A 17,526-nucleotide genomic window follows, 5' to 3' on the forward strand; every position below is an offset into this window, starting at 1 on the left:
CTCTTCTTCTTCTTTGTACTATTCGGATGCCATTGCTTTGTACGAACATCAAAGGAAAGACAGGGAGTGATGGTGAGCATATCAGAGTTTAGGGTTAGGGTTTGAAGGTGGAGCAGAGAGTGATGGTGAAGATGGTGATGATTCGGTTTAGGCAAAGAGGTTGAAGAGGAGTGATTGAGTGGCAAACATTTTAACGAATCAATGGGGCGCTGGGATGGTTGCAACTCATCTTCCCCAATCGATTTTGGGGATGATGAGTTGCAGGTTTTTTTTTTTGGGTGCTTCTTAGAAGGGCAATTCCGTCAGTTTAAGTCTAATTTTTAACAGTGTTAGTCATGAACTGACGGAATGGGCTTATTTGTTACCGTTTGCAAACTTCAAGGGGGTACGCAGAATTTTCCAAAATTGGGGGGTGAAAATATCCTTTCGTCAAACCTTAGAGGTGGTATGTTTAAATTACCCAAAAAAAAATATTTGACCGTATAAGTGCATACATAAAATAAAAGTAACGTTTTATTATTGGATACCATATTTTTTATAATATACATATTATATGTTTTGAATTAAGCTTGTTTATGTTGAAAAAGAATGTAGTTTTTTGTCTGGGAGTGTAGCCTACACCAGCACTCCTTGTGTCTATCTCTCCTCCTCAAAACAAAGGGGGCATATGTGTCCTTTTAGTATGGGAGGAGAGAGATAGACTCGTAGGAGTGTTGGCATAGGCCACCCTCGGACATAGTTCTTTTTATTTTTCGTAGAACAAAACAAAAAACACATTGGGCTCCTCTCCAACAAGCACTCCGCCCCCAATGAATGCTCAGTGAGGCATCCAATGGCTGGGCTGCTGAGCATGCACCGGGATGTGTGACTGCACAATTTAGCTCGTCTCCAGGGAGTCCAGCATGCCCAGGGTGCTGTCAGTTGTTGGGCTATGCCACACACATCCTTAGGCATGCGCCGAGATGTGTGCAACACACCTCAACCGCTGGATGCCCCTTGGTAGCACCCTGGGTGTTGTGCTCCTTGGAGATGATCCTGATCCGTGACTGCATGGTATCGATGTGCATCTAGCAAGCCCAACCGTTGGATGCCTCATTGGGTAGTCCCTGGTTGATGGGCTCGCTGGAGAGGAGCCGAATCCAAAAGAAAAAAAAAACACAAAAACCCTCGCCCTTCCTGATCGGAAGGATGAAAAAATCCCCAACTCTTGGTCTTGAAACCCTGGCGGCTGCCCCCTTCAACATCTTCGTCTCCGTTCCCATTTGAGTTCAGTGGCGGCCGATGTGTTTTCATCTATAGCTCAATACCCTCCTGCCGTCTTCCTATTCTCCGTCTTTGTTCCAGATTAATTGTAGCGGCGGGAAAACAGTGTTACAAGGTGATTGCAACGGTGGACACACACTCTTTTCCTCTTCTTCTTATTCTCCGTCTCCATTGGGCCATTTTGGGGTTCTACACTCCTCATCAAGTGAGTTGGGGTACCAAATCTTCTTCCTTCTTTCATCTTTTCTACTTACGCATTATTTCTAAACTTCTGAAGTCGCTGATGTTAAATTCCTTGAAGAATAATTTTGCAATTAAGATAATTTTAAAGTTTTAATAAGGTTTAATTGAGTTAATGTTCTTTTCTTTGGCTTGTCCCTCTATCATTCTCGCACTCACTAACAACCCCACAATTTTCCCTTTCATTAAACTGTTGTCCTATAACTATGTCACTTTCTCCTTCATTATATTTCGGATAAGTTTGGTTGGTTACTTGTTTTTGTTCCCGATCGAATTTTATGGTTTTTAATTTTGGTTTCCTTCCAGTAGGTATCTTGACTTTCTTCTTGTTGTACTTAGTCAGAATGATTTTGAGGTTCCATTAGCTTTTATGGCTCCAACTTGAATTTGAATAAGGTTAAGGTTCCATTTAGAGTTACGAGTTCCTCAGCAATGGCGAATCGAACGGACCCTGCAGCGAGAACATCTGAGGGACAAACCCTCAGAACCTGGTGGAGAAGATACTAAGGTCGAACATCTACTAGCACACCTACTGGAAGGAACAGTGCTTTAGACTCACTGCTGAAACGCTTGTTGATAAGGCCATGGAGCTTGACCACCTTGGCGGTACCTATGCTGGCAACCGTAAACCAACTCCTTTCATGTGCCTTGTCATGAAGATGCTTCAGATTCAGCCTGAGGAGGACATTGTTGTCGAATTCATCAAGAACGAGGACTACAAGTAAGTTCATCCTGGTGGAGTTTTGTCTATTCACCAGTAGTTGCGTCTACTGCTATTTGGAGTAAATTATTTCTGTGTTAATTATCCGATAAATTTGTATGGTTCAATTCTGTGTTAAACTACTCTTATTCTGTCTAAAAGTTATAAATAATATTACACTATATTGTTATACACCCCTGACGTTCCAGGAAGTGAGTATCCTCTCTGAAGTGTGTCACCACTTCATCAAATTACGTAAGATAATAAGAGGCACCAATTCGCTACCAAGACATAGAGATGAAAACCTACTTCACCTACACCTCCATGCCCCAACCAACTAACCCCACTCACTAAATATATCTATACTCCAACAGTAGATAGCATCTAAACCACATCTGAAAGACTTTGATTTCATATAGATAGTGGAAAACTAAACTCTTTCCATCTAAGGTTGGGAAATCTGAAGCTAATTGTTCACATTTTTATTTAATTCTAATGGATTGTGTTGGACATGGTTTACTGTAAATAATTGTAGCTTTTTACATTGTCTATCTCACGCTTTTTCTGTGTCTAATTTTCTTTACTCTTGATGGATTTACTTTCTTTTGTGTGGATGTCTGGTTCATTGTTTTTCTTTTCATTCTTCTCATAGTTGTTAGAGTTGATGAGCACATTTATGTGTGAAATCTTAAGGCATAAAGCATATATTTTACCACATTGGACAGAGTTACTCGGTGCTTTCTTGTGCTTTTCAGGTTTTAGGTGAATTCTTGTGAAAATGAAAGAGATGATATTAAGAAAATGTTTTTAAGCAGTTTAGAGGTGTTAATGGCGTGGATGTGTAGCCCATCGAGTCAGCTTCGCAACGGTTCAAAAGGCACTTGATTCCGAGTTGAAACGAAGAAGTTATGGCCGTTTTCGTAACGACGCGCGAAAATGGTCTATAGGGATTTGTTTGTAATTATTGACAATCGGCCGGGGACAAAGTGAAGCGAAAGTTCGGATTCTAGGGGCCTTAACGAATAATCAAAAGTTATATTTCCTGTTCCCGAAAGATTCCATTTGGAGGGCTCTGGATAGTCCAACTTCAACTTGAGATATCTTGGGCTCCCGAACTCCAAATTGGACGAAATTTGGGTTTATTTTGGGTGATTTTTTACAAGGAACACAATGGTGAGGCCTATATAAGCACCCCATGCTCCACGTTGTTTAAAGGACAGAATGGGTATTTTATTTATTCTTGAAGGAATCCTAGTCATCACCCTTACTCTCTCTCTCTCCTCCAACTTCTCAAGGGCACTTCTGGAATTCTACTTGGGATAGATTTATTTTGAAAGATATTCTCTCACCTATGAAAGGTTGAAAAGTCAAAGATGCTTTGATTTTATTGCTTGGAGAAGATATCTACAAAGAAAAAGAAGCACTTGTTAGAATTGGAAGTTTACTTTTCTAGAAATAGAAGGTCTAGTAAACAATCTTCTCTTCTTCTTCTTTCAATTTTTTTCTTTTTTCTTAAGATTCAAGGCATTGTAAAAGAGGAAGGAGAAGAGAATATTCTCTTTTCTTAGGGAATATTTCTCCTACACTTCCCTCTTCTCTCTTCTCCTCTCTTCCCCCTATAAATACCCCTTGCCCTTTGGGTTGTAACAAGTGAGTTTTTTAGTTCAATTTTTAGTTCAATTTTAATTCAGTTTTTAGTGTAATTTTTGGTTCACTTAGTGAAATTTTCTCTTTTTTTCCTATTTTTGGCTTTAGTTCTTAGTTTGATTTCTTAAGATTAGCTCTTTCAAGTTCTTAACTTTGCTTTCATAAGATTAGTTAATGGTTGTAATAGGATTAGTTTATGCTTTAATGTCTTCAATATGGTTGTAATAGTTTCAGTTTTAAGTTTCCTAGTCTAAGCTCCTATGTTGATGACAAGACTTGGAGATTTAGAAGAGGAGGCCATGGTAAGTTCATGCAATTATTCATTCAAGCTTCTTCAATTAATCCGGTTCAAGCACATCTAGGTTTGCATTCTCTAAACTCTCAATTGCATTCTCCCTCTCCTCTATCTCATTCTTCTCCCTCTATGTCTTTTATTTTTCTTATGTGGTTATTTTGTTTATGTGGATATAGATGTGTGGCTGCATTTTTTATTACTTCCAACTTGCGTTAGTATAGGATTTTATTTTTAATTACTCCCAATTTGCGTTAGTTTGATAGGTTAGATGTTCATGTGTTAGGACGCCAACTTAATCTCGTAGATGCGTAATTTGTTAGATGCTTGTGAGTTAGGATCCGTTAGTTTAATCATCATTAATTTAGTGCTTAAATTAATTTGGTTCACTTTGCATTACTTTTAAGTTAGTTAAATAGAATGACGTATATTTACTCATGTTCGACCCATAGCTACGATTGACCCGTACGTTTGTGGTTTTATTTTAACTCAAACAAGAGTGTTTAGGCAATCCTAGGCATTGGAGGAGCAAAAATATCAAGGCATCGCCTAGGTGCTTGTTGCTGGAAGGGTATCTTGGTTGCCTAGGTGACACCTAAGCGTTTTGACAACTATTCTTCTCTCTAACTATTTTATGATTTTTATTTGATGTACTGTAATTGGCTTGCAGATACGTTCGTGTACTTGGTGCATTTTATCTGCGCCTCACTGGCACAGACACTGATGTATACCAGTATCTAGAGCCTCTATACAATGACTATCGAAAACTTAGACGGAAGTTAGCAGATGAATGTAAGTTGAATTGCCAATAAAGTCTTTTGATTTACTGAAATATTTGCTACCAGGTGGTATTTTGTATTCCCCTTTGATTTGTGCATAGACTTTTACTATTTTATATTTTTGCCATGTATATTTTCTTTTGTTGGCACAGGTTTTAGCCTGACTCATGTGGATGAGCTTATCGATGAACTCCTGACAAAAGATTATTCCTGTGACATCGCTCAGCCACGATTCAAGAAAAGGTGAACTTTGTTAATCTAATAATGGCTATTAGCTTTAATTATATATTGTTGAACATTCTTCAATCTTTCCTTTATCTATTTTTTTTCTTCCTTGGAAGTGATTTAAGAATTTGTTTTCTTGCTCAGTGTTTGTTATCTTTTTCATATGTTTGTCTCAAAATGCCCTATCATACTTATTGTTTTAGCTACAATTGAATTTCTTAATGTGCATTGCAATTCTTTTCCTAGTCTCCAGTGTAAATGGAACAATGAGAAAGGAGTTGGATATTCCACTAGTTAATGTGTTTTATAGTGTATATCACCCATCTACTTGGTATCCAAAACTTACATGTAGATTGGGCTCCTGTGTCCATGAGCGTGCTTGGGTGTTTGAAACATATATTTTCAAGCTAAGCTTCAAGTGTTAAACTTTCTTGTTGTAGAAATGTGTTTGTTGTCAATCAAACACTTACACACTTATCTTTGAAGGTTCTTCTCTGTGTCTAGCGCGCCTAAGCCCCAAGAGGTGTTTATTGATGTAAAGTTCATTTTTGGAGTGTTGGGAAGAATTTGTTGTGATTAACAGATATTTGGCTGGTTTGAAATGAGTGCTCATTTTTAACTGCTTTGCCTAGCAACGTGATGCTTGTATTGCTCTCCCCCAACTCCTTTTTCAAGATTTAGGCTATCCGCCCATTTCGCTCGTTGCAATGTAGTGCTTAGTGTATTGATCTTTTTTGGAAAGGGAGTTTGTCGAGTTCTTTATTTCAAGAATAGGTTGGATCCAACCAGCAACACCATTTTCTTCTGTTTTTTCCTCCTCCTTTCAAACTAAAAACTAAAACATGTTGCCGTCGGAGGCTCTGGGGAAGTTGGAATAATCACAAGAATTGCAAGACCTTATGGACAACCCAATATTCTTGCAGAATATATAACTGGGCAATTATAAAATAGAGTTTCATTTCTAAAGACAATGAAAAAGGCTATTGAATTAACTGCACAAGTAGATACGAAAGGAATTCAAAAACAAATTGCATGGCGTATCTGGATTGATCAGAATTCCATTCAATTGGTTAGAATCCCTTAACTGAACAAAAATAGATCTTTCCTTGTGGAATCATATTGAATATTTGACGATACAAGCACAAACAGATTCTTGCTTACCAACCACACATTGTCTAACCAAATCCAATTCTCTTTCGATACGCACCTCAAAAAACCCGATTCATGTGGATTCTTCCCCCAATTAATAAAGAGATCTTGATGGAATTGCCACATTAGGAATTGAGAGTAGCATGATTAGCTTGTTCCTCCAGGGGTCTTAATTGGTGCTTCTTCGTACTTATTCTGAGTTATGTATTGCTTACTAGAAGATAGCTATAGTATATAACATATTTATCATTCAAAATGACTGTTTCTCAGATGCATTATTGTTGATGAATATGTATCTTATAATTTTGTTTATGTGCTCCCTTCTATCTATTTTGTTGTTTTATGTCGAAAATTCTTTTATATACTTGTTTTGCTTTTACTGAGCTTAGGACAGCCTCTTGAATTCTTAGGTTAACTATTGGAGATACTAGAAGATCCTTAGAAGATCCTGCAAATCACATGTTCCACATGTGATAATACAGCTTTTGGATTGATAGAATTCTACAGCTATTAGATTGATAGACTCCCTGATTTTATTTTTTCATTCATTCTTTCCATATTCTTTTGATTTGATTTTCTTACCTTGTATAGATTCATTCTATCTTGTATAAATGTAAAGTCATATCAATGAAACAGATAAGTAATTCACACAATCTGATTCCAATTCTAACATGGTATCAGCCTAATCCGATCCTCTCACCACTCATCTCCTACATCATCTTCTTCTTCCTCATTTCATCTCCATGGATCCCACCGAGGCTGTTGCCCAAGCTGCCGCTGAGGCTGCTGCTGCCCAGGCCGCTGCTCAGGCTGCCTCCTTGCAAACCACTGATTTGGATGGGTCCTCCCCATTCTTTATCCACCACTCTGACAACCCCAGTGCTGTGCTGGTTACCCAACCTCTGAAGGGCGACAATTACCCCACCTGGAGTCCCGCCATGCGCATGGCTCTTGAGGCCAAACATAAGCTGGGTTTTATTGATGGTTCTATTCCTCAACCTGATGCAACCTTCCCTAAGTTTCTTCTCTGGAAGCGTTGCAATAGCATGGTCCTTTCATGGATCGCAAATTCTCTGGACACCGACATTGCACACAGTGTCTTTTATGCCTCTTCTGCCCATGAGGTTTGGGTCGACCTTCACGATCGCTTCTCTCAAAAGAATGCCCCACGCATCTTTGAGATCCGTCGTGCCATTTCCAACCATCGCCAAGGCACGTCCTCCTTGGCCACTTACTACACACTTCTCAAAGGTTTTTGGGACGAGCTTGCGACCTATGACTCTTATCCAGCATGCACCTGCGGTGTTCTTCAACACCATTCTGAACTACTTCAGCGCGATTGCCTTCTTGAATTTTTGATGGGTCTTAATGATGCATACACTTCGATCCACAGCCAGCTACTTCTGATGGACCCGCTGCCTTCCATCAACCGTGCGTATTCTCTATTGCTCCAAGAAGAACGCCAATGCTCCATACTGGCAGCACCTGAACCATCTCTTACTCAATCGGCCCTTGCTGCACAGGGCCGTCCCAACAATAAATCTGGCCGCCCTAACCTCATTACCACTGTGATTTTTGTGGTCTTGATGGTCACTCTGAGTCCCGTTGCTTCAAGAAACATGGGTACCCATCGAAGAACTCCGCGAAGGCTGCCACGCCTACTACATCCAACCCAGTTCGCTCTCTGCAGGCCTCCATGGTCAATGTTCCTACTATGCCTACTCCTACCTTCACCACGGATCAGTATAATCAGATCCTTGCACTTATTCAATCTGGTAATATGACTCCCTTGGCCAATGCCGCAGGTAATATTGCCCATTCTAATATTTGGATTATCGATTCGGGGGCCACGCACCATATAGCATTTGATTGCTCTCTTTTTCAGTCACACACCATCAAGCCTTATTCCTCTCCGATCACCTTGCCCACTGGGCATCGTGCTTCGGTCACCCATGTTGGCACTTGTCTTCCCATTCCTACATTGCCATTACAAAATGTTCTTTTTGTTCCCTCTTTTAATTTTAATCTCATCTCTGTCAAACAACTTGTTCAATCACTTAATTGTTCAGCCATATTCACTTCTACTCATTGTTTTTTCCAGGACCTACAAACGAAGGAGACGATTGGACTGGGTAAGGCTCATGGAGGTCTATACATCTTGGATGACACAAATACCCCACCCCTTGCCGCTTTTACCACTTCCCCCACCCCAAGTCTTTGGCATTATCGCCTTGGACACCCCTCAAACGATGTTTTTCAGTTTTTAAATAACATTGCCCCTAAAATAACTATATCCAATAAACATGTTTGTCATATTTGCCCTTTAGCTAAGCAGACCCGTTTACCTTTTCCAAGGAGTGTGATCTCATCGATTAAATGTTTTGACTTAATACATTGCGATATTTGGGGGCCATACGTTGTTCCCGCCCGATGTGGTGCACGTTTTTTTCTCACCATTGTTGATGATTTCTCTAGGTGCACTTGGGTTTACTTACTAAACCATAAGTCTGATGCTTGGCCACAATTGCAGAATTTTTTCTCAATGATACACACCCAATTTGGGAGCCAAATAAAACAGATCCGATCCGACAATGGTCGGGAATTTTTTAACCATGCTTCCCACCAATTTTTCAACACCCATGGAGTTATCCATCAACATAGTTGCGTTGACACCCCTCAACAAAATGGGGTTGTCGAACGCAAACATCGCCACCTCCTCAATGTTGCTAGGGCCCTCTCTTTTCACGCCCACCTCCCACCGGAATTTTGGGGTGACTGCATCCTCACCGCCGCACATCTTATTAACCGCTTACCCACCAAAGTTTTACACCACAAATCACCCATTCAGGTCCTCACCAACAAACCACCAGTTTACAATCACCTTAGGACTTTTAGGTGCCTTTGCGATCGCCACACCCACAATTCGATCAAAAATAAATTTGATCCACGAGCCTCTCCAGGCGTTTTTATTGGTTACCCATATGCTCAGAAGGGCTACAAGGTCTATGACCTAGCCACTCGCAAAGTATTTGTCAGTCGAGAGATCACATTCCATGAAGCCATTTTCCCATTTCATACTAACTCTACCCATACCGACCCCCGCAGCCTTCCCGTACCAGTGATGGATTCCACCACTGATTAGCCAATACCCACGCCATCACCCACACCGCCGGTTCCCAACCCTCCACCTGCACCTGTTGCACCAGTTCCCCAACCCAATCCAGACCCACCTCCACCTATCCCCCCACCACCCGAACCCACTCTACCTCCAGTAAATCCGCCACCTGCGCCCCCTCCACCCCCAATAATCCCTCTCAGATGCTCCCTAAGAACCCTACAATAGCCATTGCGTCTCAAGGACCACCAGTGTTCAGTCGCTACCCACCCTTCGTTTCCTTCCGCTGCAGGTACTCTCTCTCCCACCGTTTCTCTCATTTCTTATCATATGCTCTCACCCTCTCATTTCCAGTTTATCAGGTCACTCTCTGCCATCAAGGAGCCAACTAGTTTTTCAAAGGCTTCTCTATCCCTAGATTGGAAGGAGGCAATGCAGGCTGAGATCAAGGCTCTTGAGTTTAATAACACATGGACTTTGGTACCTCTACCCTCCCATACAAAACCCATTGGTTGCAAATGGGTGTACAAGATCAAGAGGAAGGCAGATGGTACCATCGAGCGTTACAAAGCCCGCTTGGTCGCTAAGGGTTACACACAGACTGAGGGCATCAATTACCATGAAACATTCGCCCCAGTTGCAAAACTCATCACTGTTCGCACATTAATGTCTATTGCAGCTGTTTACCAATGGCCCCTCTCACACCTCGATGTACAAAACGCCTTCTTACATGGTGACTTAGATGAAGAAGTTTATATGAAACTACCACCGGGTTACCAGGGACAGGGGGAGAACACTGTTTGTTGGCTCAATCGTTCTTTATATGGCCTCAAACAGGCTTCCTGGCAGTGGTTCGCAAAGCTCTCCACGACACTTATCCGCCTAGGTTTCACCCAATCCAAGGCTGATTACTCATTTTTTTTCAAGGTTGAGATGCATCTGCTATCTATATTCTAGTGTACGTTGATGACATCCTTATCACCGGCCCAAACACCAGTGCCATTGCTGCCCTCAAAGTAACCTTGCATCAGCAATTTCGCCTCAAGGACCTTGGCCCAGTCAAGTACTTTCTAGGCCTTGAGGTGGCCCGGTCTCGCCATGGCATATTTCTAAATCAGCGACAATACACCTTGGACATCCTTTCGGATATGAATTTTACAGAGGCCCGACGCACAGCTTTCCCTATGGAACAACACCTCAAATTATCTACATCCGAGGGTGAATTACTCGTTGATGCAAGTCCATACCGCCGCCTGATTGGTCGGCTAATTTATCTCACTATCACACGGCCCGACATAGTTCACAGTGTTACACTATTGAGCCAATTCATGCATCAGCCCCGCCAACCCCACATGGACGCTGCAACTAGGCTTCTTCGGTACTTGCACAACACGGCCGGCCAAGGCATCTTACTCTCCTCTTCTAGCGCTCTCACATTACGCGCTTATTATGATTCCGACTGGGCTAGTTGCCCTGAGACCAGACGCTCCACCAGTGGCTATTGCATCTTTCTTGGCTCCAGCTCGATCTCCTGGAAGTCCAAGAAACAACAGACGATTTCCCGCTCTTCCGCTAAAGCTGAATATCGTTCCATGGTTGTCACTACTTGCGAGCTTATTTGGTTGACTACTCTTCTAAAGGACTTGGGCATTGTCCGGACCCAGCCCATACCTTTATACTGCGACAACCAGGCCGCCCTCCACATTGCAGCTAATCCTGTGTTCCATGAGTATACCAAACACATCGAGATTGACTGCCACATCGTTCGCGATCACATCAACAACGGTCTGCTACGTCCGACTTATGTCCCTAGTTCTAATCAAATTGCGGATATTTTCCAAAGGCCTTGGGTGCTACTCTATTCACCACTTTGAAGACCAAGTTGGGTGTTCTCAACATTCACAGCCCAACTTGAGGGGGAGTATTGGAGATACTAGAAGATCCTTAGAAGATCCTGCAAATCACATGTACAGCTTTTGGATTGATAGAATTCTACAGCTATTAGATTGATAGACTCCCTGATTTTATTCTTTCATTCATTCTTTCCATATTCTTTGATTTGATTTTCTTACCTTGTATAGATTCATTCTATCTTGTATAAATGTAAAGTCATATCAATGAAACAGATAAGTAATTCACACAATCTGATTCCAATTCTAACAGATGGGTTCTATTCCAATAGGTGGACTCTTGAATCCAATGGAACATTGGAGCCCAGAAGAAGCGCTTTGGAAGATGATTTCGAAGAAGAGGAGGAAAAAGAAGAGGAAGACCAAATAATGGCTGGATTGGAAAATGGGTCTCATGAAAAGGTTGGAGTTCTTTTGTTTAGTTCCAAAGTCTCAATTCTGTGCAGTTATGGGCCATTTCTTACACTAGGTACTATGTGATAGGACTATTATTGTAGCCGAAGCCCTGGTAGAGAAAGAGACAGAGATAGACAGCGCGACATTAGCTTATTGCAATGCCTTGGGTAATGCCAAACCTGGAAGTATTATTAAACATTGGATATTCGGGTATTTGTAATGGTTGGATATGATATTTACTTTCATCAAACCCTAAAAATTGAATTGTACTTCCTTGATTGAGTTTGTCTCTTTCCACATTAGGCTAGAATGGACCTGTACTCTATGAGAGGTTCTAATGGAACAATTTGGAAGCTGATTTTGCTACTCTTTTATTTATATTTTATAAAGTTCCATATGGCTGCTAGGGCATTTTAAGCCTTTGGTAGATGAAAAGCTTCATACAGTAATTTGCAATGACTCTGCCAGGTTTCTCTGCACTGATATTGTGCAGTGAGAAGTATGATGGGTCACACATCAATGTATTACTATACTCGTATTGTTTCAGAATTTGAGACAATTTTATGATGCCTTCTCCATGTACATGAAATTGGGCAAAGCCAGGCTTATTGTCAGTATGCTTTGAAGCCTAAATCTTACTGTACTATTATCCTTAGTCATAGATGCATGCCTTCCTACTTATTTTTCAGTTATAATGTTTCTGCACTGAGGCTCCATTTGGTTGCAAGGGGAATTAAAGGGAAGGGAAGGGAAAATTTTCAAACCTAAAAAGGAAACTTTTGTAATCATTACCCCATGTGATTGTTTAAACTACTTAAATTTCTTACCATATCTAGTAAAGATACATTATACATGTAATATTTATTCTACATTTTAAACCAAAGGAAAATGGATGCAAAGTAAAGTGAAATTTAATTACCAAATATGGAATTATTTGGAGTTAGATATATTGTCACATGGTGTCACATTGGATAATGATTAAAAAAATTCCTTTTTTAAGTATGAAAATTTTACTTTCCTTCCCTTTAATTCCCCTTGCAACCAAACGGAGCCTGAAGAATTTTGATTCTAAAACTTCATATACTCTCAATGTCACATTTCTTTTCAGGGACCAGGACTATGACAGGGATCGTGGAAGGGGGCGTGATAGGGATAGAGACAGGGATAGGGATCGGGACAGGGACCCTTACCGCATACGAGATGAAAAAATCTATGGACGTGACAGGGAATGAGAAAGGGAGAGGAGGAGGAGGACTCGCTCAAGGAGTCGAAGCAGGAGTAGGGACCGGAAAGATCGTGGTGACCGTGAAGGTGGAGAGGACCGCAGGAGGCACCGCAACAGTGTCAGTCCTCGGAGACGCACAGATGGGGCAGAGGACGGAACTGCCAGAGAGGAGTAGAGGAAGAAAAAGGAGAAGAAGGAAAAGAAAGATGATGGGACTGATCATCCAGATCCGGAGATTGCTATACAAAACAGGATTCGAGCATCACTTGGGTTGAAACCATTGAGACCGTGAGGGCTTTATCAAAGTGCGGTTTTCATCTTGTATAAATTGGATTCAGATCTTCTATGGCTTCCATAGTAGCGGCCATCGCCTGGCTCTGCTCTTTGGGTAGGACAGGTGTAAAGCTGTGTATCTATGGCTACTTTTGAAAGCTTTTGAAAATTTCAAACTTTGAGGGTTAAAAACAGTTGAAGCCAGCAAACCAAGCCGGACCGGTCAGACAAACCAAAATCGATTTAAACCCTCTCCCAGCCTCCCTTTCCCTCTTCGTCTTCCTCGATTCAACTAGATACATGTGATTTTCTGCTACCAGCGAAGGAGACTCACAAATTTTTACCTGCGAAACAGATATTGCCTTCTTTGATTCAAATCAGTGCACTCCTTGGGCGATGAACTGAGCTCTTCAGGCTGCGCTATTTTTGCCATCTTCCTCAACTCAACATACCAACATACCTGTGGATCTTCTCGGCTGCAACTCGTTTGGCTGAAAAACCACTCCTCTTCATATTCCCGTCGGCACTTCGAGCAACAACAAAGAGTTTCTTTTTTGTTGAATGAAAACCCTAACCCTATTGGTATTTTTTCCCTATGATCAAAACCCTAACCCTATTGGGTTTTTTTTCTTCCCTAGAATTAAAACCCTGTTGGGTTTTTTTTTTTTTTTTTCCTTTCAAGAGCAATGGACAACACAAGCTGCGACTCGTATGGTAAATTATTTCACACCTAGCCTTGTGTTTCATGGCTGGCTTGATACTTTGTAATTCTGAGTTCTAATCTGCTTCTGTTCTAACTTGTAATTCTAAGTTCTAACTGCTTCTATTGAGGGATAAGACATGTATAAACTCAAATGTGTGATCTTGTTGAATCGAGTTCATTATTTAGGGATAATGGTAGGTTTCATTATTTTTCCCTGGCTTGATACTTTGTGACATTTACATATCTGGTCATTTTTATCAGATTTTTCTATTCAAATACACTATAATATTTATGTAGATAGGTGAGTCTTTAGCTCAAACGGAAGAGCACCTAGGTTTGATTTCAGGCGATGATGGTTCGAGTCCATCAAGATTCATACAAACATTTTTCCTCTCTATCTTTTTATTTAAAAGTTGTTATTAACAAAACATATTTATACATGCTTGATTGATTGTGGTTGAAAAGTGAACGAATATTTCTGCATTTTCTAAGGTTTCATGTAGTTTGCTAATGATACAGTTTTGGTTGTGGAAATAAAATAAATAGTGAAAGATAAATTGGAAATACAGAGGAATATTGCTTTCTAGTCAAAAGGTTTAAAGATAAGTAGACAAATTAATACTCATCATGCATGGAAAGAAAATTTTAATTTATTTATATATTGATGTAATACGATTGTAACATATTAGGGCTAGAATTGATAAGTCCTCTAATTTTTCTTAGATTAAACACTTTACCTCATTAACTTCATTCGGTGATTCACCAAAATAAAACTTGCTTTGAACATTCACTATTGCTAATACTTCTGTTGCCCTTCAAATGTTGTGACAATATCAGCACATTAAAGACGACCAGTAACAATAGGAAGAAGAAGAACAAAGGAGAAGAAGAGAAGATCGATAGCACACAAAATAACTCATAACAAATGTTAATAATACAGAACAATCTCATCCAATGTTTGCTTTGCCAGATTTACAAAACCATTATCTAGCCTACTCAAATAATTCATGAATACATTCCCTGATTTTCGAACCACCGGAATCTGTGACCAAAGCATACAAATACGCTCTCGCACAGATTCCGATGGTTCAAAAATCAGGGTGTGACAACCTGGTATCAGAGTGCAATGTTCTACCTTAAACTAACTCACGATCTAACCGATTCAATTTACTCTATGATAGGATTAATTAAAAGCTTATAAGAATACATTGAATAATCATAAGGCGACTCAAAGAAATAAGGGAATTCAAATAAATTAAGTACTAACTATAAATAACAAAACAGTGTCTGATCTGGGAGGATGCCCAGACTCACAACTAAGTATTGGAAACAGGAACTGGAGAGATTACATTTGGATCAAACGAAATTAAAATGAGTAGCTGAAAAGTCTAAGCCTAAGGCAACAAAAAGAAATAGATCTCGACTGCTATCTATGTCACTGTGATGCTGGTGGTGGTGGCGTATCAGGAGAACCGGCGTGCCTCGTACGATGCTCCATACAGACTACCCTATCGTGCATGTCACGATACATCCCGTACATGTCGCGGTACATACTCCCAAACTCCGATAACTGGCCCTGGAACGCATCCAGGCGTGAAGTAATGGCGGTCATCTGACCAGCAAGGAACCCTAGGTTCAGATGCCCTAGAAGAAGTAGCCTCAGCGTCGTTTGTGCTGACAAGATGAGAGCGAGGACACAAATTGCTCCGACGACTAACCTGAGGCATAAAACCTCGGGTGTGATGACTATCTTCCCCAGAGTGCTGATCTCCCTGAGGAAGGACACCTACACCAGCCTGCTCATGAACACCCTGTGGGTGCCCTGCCTCCACTACCCTTTCCCCCTTGCTAGATCCATCCTCACTATTCTCATCATCACTGTTTTCATCTTCGTTGTCCTCCTCTTTGCTACTACCGCCTTGGTCCTCATCGGTGTACATAGAATCCTCACCACTACCTTCATCTCCCTGCAATTTCATTTTGCGAAGGGAAGTCTTACAAAACCTAGTGGGTATCTCATCCCGCACATCCTCCACGTCGAACTCCACCCCAAAGTACGAGAAAACAGTCTTGAGTAGCCTCCCATAGGGAAGGTACTTCTCATTGCACATAGTAGCTTTGAATGCCATGGTCCGGGTGATTACGTTAGGACGATTGATACGATGCCTGGTAATCAAACAAAATGCCACAAAGGAGGTCATCAACCCAGCTTCGTCGAGATGACGGATAACTGGCAACAGGTTGGTCTGCACTAATCGAGTAAACACCTTGGCGGTGGGACGGTAACTTGAGTACTCAAAACTCCCATTTTCGTTGTCGCTCCTCAAGGTTCCACTAATGAGGGTGTGCTCTGCCAGGGTAAGATACATTAAGCCTCGCCGCCCAGGAGGGTAGTAAGTCAACTCCCCTTCATTTGAGACCCCGATGATGTTAGCCAGCTGTAAGGATGTGAAAGAAATATCTTTGCCCTTAACCCTGCTACGGATGCGCAGTGTACCATAATTCCGTCCCCCCAAGCTGAGATTTGCATAGAAATATTGCACAAGCACCGGATACGTGCCTTGATTGTACCGGAGCATGGGGGTCCATCCTTGAGCGGCAAACTTCTCCTGAACCTTGAAAGAGGAGAGATGGCTTGTGTGGATATCCCTTTCACTCAACACGGTCTTGGTTGCACAACTGACCATCCTATGTGCGTGCTCCCAAGACCGAAATAGCACCTCGTCATATGGTTGTGGGGGTGGAACTCTACCTCTGCCTCTCCCCCCCTTCTTGTGCCCTACCTCTACCCCTTCCTCTACCACGGCCTCTACCGGTAGCTCTTGGAGGCATAATGGTTACCTACACGCCAAAAGAGAAGAAAACAAGGATAAGACTTAATGAGAATTGGTATAAGAGGGAGATGAGCAATGAAGAAATCAGCGCAACTGTTCCAAATAATATACAATATGAATTAACTTGACACAACAACTGTACATGCTAGTAATAGGGAGCTCAAATGTAATGAACTAACATGTAAACAATGCAACCAGACTTGGGTGTCCTTAAGACATACTTATAATCATGGGTGGTTATATACATGGTCGGGGAAAAGGGGAAATTTGGAACTTCTCCAAACAACATCTTAGTTGGCTAAGCAAGGTGATGACCCATGAAGGACTGTGGGAAAAGGGAGATCCACCACCAATATAACTACAAATGACTAAGTTACCATAAGAAAAATTCACTTACAACTTTTCACAAACACCTTGTGGGCACAATACAAAACCAGTGTACATGGATCTAAATGAGGAGGGGTTTTGTACAAAAATTTGGGGGATGCTAAGCACAAGGTTCCATAAAATCAAACCTATAGGAAGTCAAACAATTAAGAAATTATTTGTAGAGTCCAGCTATTACATGGCATGAAACCCCAAGTCACAACCCTAGAAATTGAAAATGGTGGAAGAGAATACGATTTAAGTGTTGTTGGTGCACAAGTGTTGTTCCATGTGTGGGAAAGTGCTAAACAACTCATGGATATGAAGTTTTATATGAAGATAAAATTTTAAAATGAAGGGAGATTATATGGGGAAAATTTGCACTCAAAGAACCTAACCATAACATGGA

At 41.1% G+C, this 17,526-nt stretch overlaps 1 pseudogene; it reads left to right on the forward strand.

Moving 5' to 3' along the window:
• The first annotated feature begins 1,895 nt into the window (after positions 1 to 1,895).
• Positions 1,896 to 13,236, forward strand: LOC122649820 (annotated as a pseudogene).
• The last annotated feature ends 4,290 nt before the right edge of the window (positions 13,237 to 17,526 follow it).

The sequence above is a fragment of the Telopea speciosissima genome, chromosome 2 (genome assembly GCF_018873765.1).
Source record: "Telopea speciosissima isolate NSW1024214 ecotype Mountain lineage chromosome 2, Tspe_v1, whole genome shotgun sequence".
NCBI lineage: Eukaryota > Viridiplantae > Streptophyta > Magnoliopsida > Proteales > Proteaceae > Telopea > Telopea speciosissima.